Source organism: Borostomias antarcticus, assembly GCF_949987555.1.
Source record: "Borostomias antarcticus genome assembly, chromosome: 15".
NCBI classification, from domain to species: Eukaryota; Metazoa; Chordata; class Actinopteri; order Stomiiformes; family Stomiidae; genus Borostomias; species Borostomias antarcticus.
This window is the reverse complement of record NC_140248.1, coordinates 10,801,713-10,808,446: the sequence shown is the minus strand read 5'-3', so window position 1 is coordinate 10,808,446 and position 6,734 is coordinate 10,801,713. Positions and strand designations below refer to the sequence as shown.

Genomic DNA, 6,734 nt, shown 5'->3' with positions numbered 1-6,734 from the left:
ATGGACACTGTGTCGGAGAGGTCTTCGAATGGCCCCAATACCAGTGTGTCTGTGGCCCCCACTCTGAAGCACTTGGACCCCGTGGAGCCGTTCTCAGGCCTGCAGCTGCTGCTGAGCTACCACCTGCTACTGCTGCTCCTCTACTGCCTCCTGGTGGTGGTGGCGTGCATGGGTAACGTCCTCCTCCTGGCCTGTATCCTGGCAGACAGGAAGCTCCACAACGCCACCAACTTTTTCATCAGCAACCTGGCGGCGGGCGACCTGCTCATGTGCCTGTGCTGCGTGCCCCTGACGGCGCTCTACGCCTTCGAGCCGCGTGGCTGGATGTTCGGCCGGCCGCTCTGCCACCTGGTGCCGCTGCTCCAGACCGCCACCGTGTTCGCCTCCGTGCTCTCGCTGACCGCCATCGCCGTGGACCGGTACGTGGTGGTGGTGCACCCGGTGCGCGCGCGCATCTCCTCGAGGGGCTGCGCCGGCGGCGGTGTGGCTGCCATCCCTGCTGCTGGCGGCGCCGCCGTCCCTCCACACCAGCTACGTGGACCTGCGTCCGCACGGCCTCTGTGTGCTCAGTGCATTTAGGCATTTGTCCCACACATCAACCCCCACACTACACAGCTTTGGAATATGACCCCCACAAGTTACTGTACTGTATGTGATAATGTCAAGTGATTTACAACTGTAGTGCACGTAAACCGGTAATGTACCAAACTGTGAATAAAGCATGTGTTTGACTGTGAACCAACCCTTATTGTACGGCCATCATGCACACTGAAACCTACCCTAAGAAAAAGACGATTGATGGGGCTGCTCCTGCAGAGAAGCACAGAGGTGTGTGCCTGTAGTTCTCCTTCCCGAAACATGTTTGAACCTCCCACACAGGTGGTCCAGGAAGGAGAGCATCTGTGTGGGCTCAACAGCTGGTGTTGGTAGTTGGTGGAGACCAGTCGATATGGTGACTGCATCACAGAGAGCCATTGTGCTGTTGTGAAGAACACCAGCCAGGTGAACAGCTGGATAACCCGGCTGCAACACTCCACCCAGCTGGGCCTCTCATCTAGCTACAAAGGCTGCCCTATACTCACACGCACACACAGGCTCACACACACGCGCACATTTACACACGTGTTGTCTGCTGTCAAGTCAGGTCAAGTCAAACTTATTTGTATAATAAACTTATTTGTGCTATTTGTATAGCACATTTAAAACAACCATGGTTGACCAATGTGTTGAGTGGGAATACCAAAAAACATATATAAAAGAAATAAACCAATAAACATAAAAATAATAATAATAATAGCACAATAGCAGCACACATTGGTCACACACTCACATCGCGATCTCCCCCAGTATCTGGAGTCTCCCGGGTCTTTTAGGCGTGCACTCTTCCTCTCCCCAGCCAGTGTCTGTTTGGTTACCGCGTTGCCCAGGGTCACCAAACATACAGTAAACTGTACTGTGGCAGTACCGTTTCTAGTTTACATAAATGTATACTAGAAAAGCCCACTCCACTTCAACATTCCAAAATTGTACATGCTGATGACATGCATCATGGGTGGGGGATGACAGGTTCACTATGCACTTGTTGAAAGACTTGCTCACACGTGCTATTGTGTGCAGTGGCAGTACCCTATCTAACTGTATCCACATAACTGTTCTGACTTAGTCCAGTATTCATCTGTTTGACATGTCTGTCCTAATCTGCCCACATCCGACTGTTTTATGAATTGTTAAATCAGAACCCCATTTTTAAGTGGTACAGCTGCTTCTATATGTGACGTGTGTCCGTCCGTCCATCCATCCTTCCGTGTGTGTGTGTGTCTGTTTGTAGCATGAGATTTAGACCAATCAGGAGTAACCAATACCATTGCTATACCAGCAGAGATCAGTACAGATTGCTCATAAACCTGCACTGCTTACTTCACCACCTGGGTGTGAGTGTGTGTGATGTAGTGTTCTTTATGCCCTCTGACACAAAAAAATTGGTGGCAGCTCATCACCCTCTTCATCCCGTAGTGGTCATAGCCTTCGGGCAGGTTCGTTACACTATGTTATGTCACGGTTTCTGACTGGGTGCTGTAGCCTAATCATCACCACAGATGTGCCCCACCTCCATCACAGCCCTTCACCTGCTGTTGACTAATGCTTTGTTTGCTTTGTTTCAACGATTACAGAGTTGAAGTTCAATGCTGTGAACTCTATGTGACGTCCCATATCCCCCCCCCCCCTCTCTCTCTCTCTGCTCGGAGCCATGTAGTACCCTGGGATGAGAAAAAGCCTTGTTACACTATCCAGATCTCGCGAGCTCACATTCTGTTTCTCTCCTCACATCTGGTGGGTCAGGTTGGACCTCTAAAGACTATTCTTGTGAAGAATTCTCCCAAGGCTTAAGGTTAGCCAGTCTGATGAAGTAAAAATTCCACACTCATTTCCATCTGTTCAGAACAAGTCCCTATGGTGCACAAGTCACAAGCCTCCTAAAGTGACAGCTAGCCTTTTCAGAAGGGCTCTATTCATGGATCATCTTAAGACTGCATCTGAGGGACAGCAGTAGATGTAACAAGCAAGTGGTGATTGGATTATGTGCTGCTGCATAATCACAGAACACAGATGGTTGTTTTCATCCTTGAAAGTGGTAAGAGATCCTGTCTGTTTTGATGTCTGACGTCTCCAGCAACTAGTCCTAAAATGAGGGTCACCTGCGATGGACTGTAAACACCAATCGATCTGGCTCATGTAGGCTATACATAGGCTACACAAACTGGAGCAACAGACCCGCATAGTAGGCTATACAGTAGGCTACAACCAAGTGAAACTGAGTCCTCATGAGCTCGAGAAGGTAGCGAGTTGTTGGTTAAACTCACCCAGTTTAAATACCGTCCACATGCACCGATGAAGAGCTAGCTTTTTACCAAATCCCCCCAGGGCAAGCAGAAACATATGGGTTACATTGGTGCCATGACCCGGATGCCCTGTGGATGTGGAGTTAGTTTAGGGGGATGAGTGTAAACGAATGAATCCTCATGAGTCCATAAGTAGCGGGTTGTTGGTTAAACTCATTCCCCCAGTATAAATGTTGTGTTTGCAATACGGGAGACTCAGGTTCAAATCAACCCCTGGGCAAGCAGAAACATATGGGTAACAGACCATGTTATGAACACCCAAAGGATGAGACAAAATATCTCAACTAGGGATGAGACAGTACCGCGGTATAAAATGTCCACGGTATTAGAACCGTGACATTCCCTGTGTTTACGGTATTACGTTTACGGTATTACACAATAATGCGCTGCTGAAACTTCACATTTCAAGTTGCTTGCAACAGTTAATTTTGTAATTTAATATAAGCTTGCTATTAATAAACTGAGCTTAATTACAATAGTGTGTATTTTCCATCATGTGTTGCACTGTAGTTCCTTCAAAGTAAAATAGGCTATTTGTTTTTTTATGTGTGTTGGTGAGGTGAAATGCCTATACCGTGAAATACCGTAAACCGTACCATGTAACTAGATACCGTATCGTACCGTACCGTGATGCAAAAATCCATACCATCTCGACTTGAGTTTTGTCTAATTTGTACTTTCTGTAGGTCTGCATCACAGGCCGATAGCCTCGTCACACTAGAATTGAACTTTACTGTAAACAATCCAGCAGTGCATCTGTAGAGCTAATTAGCAGGAGAGGACACACCGAGGCGAGACGTCCACACAAATGCAGCTAATCCTAACCGCTGCTCAACACACAGGGACGTGACTCATCAGCGCTGAAGGGCCCTCAGGTAATGAACAAACACACACACATGCAGACGCACAAAGCTCCAAGCATCATCTCTTATGTGTGCACGACATTCTAATCAGACCTTAGGTCTAGACAGAGGCTAATTTTCAGTTTGTTAATGTACGTGCTTAACATGCAGAAACTTCTGCCCGGCTATCGGGACAGTCTAGCATGCTAATGATAGGGACTGATCAATACTACTCAGTAGGCCATATCGGCATACTGGAGGTCGAACGACAGCAAGGCCTGCTAAACTGCAGTTAAAACTTCACAAGCCTGATATTCTAATTATGTGTACCATGATGTAAGCAACTAATCACGTTAGCAGTGGCATTACGGAGGTTATTACATTCTGCTACGGATGGCTGTCTCCAACATCCACTGAAGTGCTCTTCTTGTGATAAGGAAATGTTCCTTTTGCGTTTGAGGTCTGCATAGACGAACAATAGGAGCCTAGGCTACCTAGAGAACGTGTTGTGGCATACAGCTAAATAACCACTAGATGGCATCAGACGGTTCAAATGACTACAGATGGACGCCAGAGACCGTCACAGAAATACTGGTGAAAGTATTTCACCCAGAGTAGTCAGCCCTGACTGGTAGCCGAATGAATTATTGATGGATATTCAGTGGCACCTTCAACTATCCCTGATTAGTAGTGCTAGAATCCCATCATGATGTCTGTAGGACTTGATGTCATGGTCACACATGAGTCATATTCATAGAAAGGTGTTAAAAAAAACATTGATCCACCCACCAAAGTGAATGGCAAGTCAGTCTGCTGAAAATAGTGTTCAATTGTTTAATCATAAATCACATTCAGAAAAAGGGGGGAAAACACCACAAGGAGACCAGAGGACAATTTTACAAGATTTAATTTATTAACTATAATACAGATCACGTAAGGCCTTTATTTTCATACACCATTCTCAGTCAAACCCCATGGTTTCGCTGATGATGCACAGTACTTCATCATTCACTTTTAAGCTATTTCACTTTTGTATTGTTCTCACACTAATTTCATGTTTTTAAAATGATGAGAGTGGTCGAACCTTCTCCCTTGGCGTGTTCTTAAATCATGCACTAATCTGAAGTGGCCTTGAACCATTCACAAAATCGTAAAAATGGACTTTCAATCATTGAAATACACACTAAAAATGTTTTCTACCATTGACTAAAGGGCAAAGTGTTAGACCCCCTAACATACAAATAAACAACCATTTTAGTATAGTATGCTCTCGCTTTTTTCTTCTTTTTTTTCATTGAACAGCAGATCTGTCAAGGTCGTGTCAGAAATGAAGTGATACAGCCACAAGTCCTCTAAGCCAGAGTCACATTCTAGTGGGACAGTTGGTTAGTGTTTACCCATCTCCCCAGCTTCTGGATGTGTGTGAGGGGGTGTTGATAAAGAGAGAGAGAGAAAGAAGGGGGGGGGGGGGCTGAGAGAAAGACAGAAACAGAGATAGTACTGAGCGATAATACTGCACTGCTCTGGCCTCTGAGTAGTCACTTACACATTAGTCCAATGATCACAAGTTATGGCAACTTCATACAGTTTTAAAGCCCCTTTAGTACCAGCAAGTCCCATGAGTAACGATCTCACCTGGAGTTCACCTTCAATACAGCCTCCCGGTCCAGCAGCTCTGTCTGGAGTTAGGACAAGGTGAAGCACGATTGCATTACAGCCAGTCAGGACTAGCGAAGCTCACTCGTCCCTAGAGGGTGACAAAGTTCTCACCTAGTTCTAATAGAGCACGAAGGGTAGCTAGTATAGTGGGGTTATTCAATTCAACGGAAACTACCACTTTAAATATGCTTGCTTTATTATTTTGACCACAAGAGAGGAAAACCAAACTATGCGAACACCAAACTCAGCCCTTCAGATCAGTGGAGCTGGTAACTCTAGAGGATGCTCTCCCATTCCAGTGCGTGAGAGAGTCCATAAACACAGACACTTAGCTAGGCCGTTGTACTGTAGTTAGTTGCACCGGTTGCGCTCTGTGAACACCCAAACTCCATCTCAGTTTTAAGGTCCTGAATATTACATGAGTACAAAGAGTTCAACTAGCTGGACACCCACAGCAACACACCTGGCGACCTATCATCTTTCAATAGGCCAATGGTTTCCATAGCCGCCGCCAGTCAGCAGTGTAGAGGCGTGGTCTGGTACTAGCTACCCAGTTCTCGCTCAACCCCCCCGTTTTAATTGCAGGTACTTTCCGGTGGTTTTTAAATTGGCTCCCGTTGGCAATGTGGCCCACCGCGAGTACTGACCATCGCTGACAGGAAGTTCGGGGAAGCGATATGAAGACAGACTTAATATTGCAGGCGTTTCCTATGACCAGCCTGAGCCATAATATCCTACCGCACATCCTCTTTCTAACACCGCACACCCCAGCCTAGTTCAACATTTCCATCCACCAGTCCACCCACGACAAGGAAAAAGGGCTCTAAATAAACCATTTCTGACATGGCTAGGTGACAGAGGAACTAGCTGACTCTCCGTGGCGTCCCCCAGGAGAACAAAGCTGTCCCTCCACTAATGCCACGCTCGCCTATCAAACAAGCAAAGTCAATCCATTGATGTTGCATTTCATGGACCTTAACACTAATAATTCAAAAGTGCTTCAGATAAGTATGTGGATACAAAAAACAAAGGTTTTGATGTAAACAAAGTCTTGATCTGCCAAGGCCCCCTTAAAGAGGCAATGGGTATGGCTGCTTGAGCTGCTTGAACTCAACACACGAAAACATTCTGTCCCAACAACCCCCTTTTGAGGAAAAAACAACAAAACTAAAACATAGTGACCATTAAAGTGCATCCCTGGATGTCCCCCCCCCCCCACAGTCCCATCCTACAGTCCCATCCCACTCCCGCATCAGTCCCCAACTACCCCCTCCCTCCCCCCAAACACACACACACACACCCATAGAGAACCCCCCTCTCTCTATCTGCGCCT

General features: G+C 46.6%; 1 pseudogene across 1 annotated transcript; it reads left to right on the top strand.

The window, feature by feature from the left end:
• LOC311318779 (prolactin-releasing peptide receptor-like) lies at nucleotides 1-628 on the top strand (annotated as a pseudogene). The gene has a single exon. The product of its transcript is annotated as a prolactin-releasing peptide receptor-like (transcript).
• The last annotated feature ends 6,106 nt before the right edge of the window (nucleotides 629-6,734 follow it).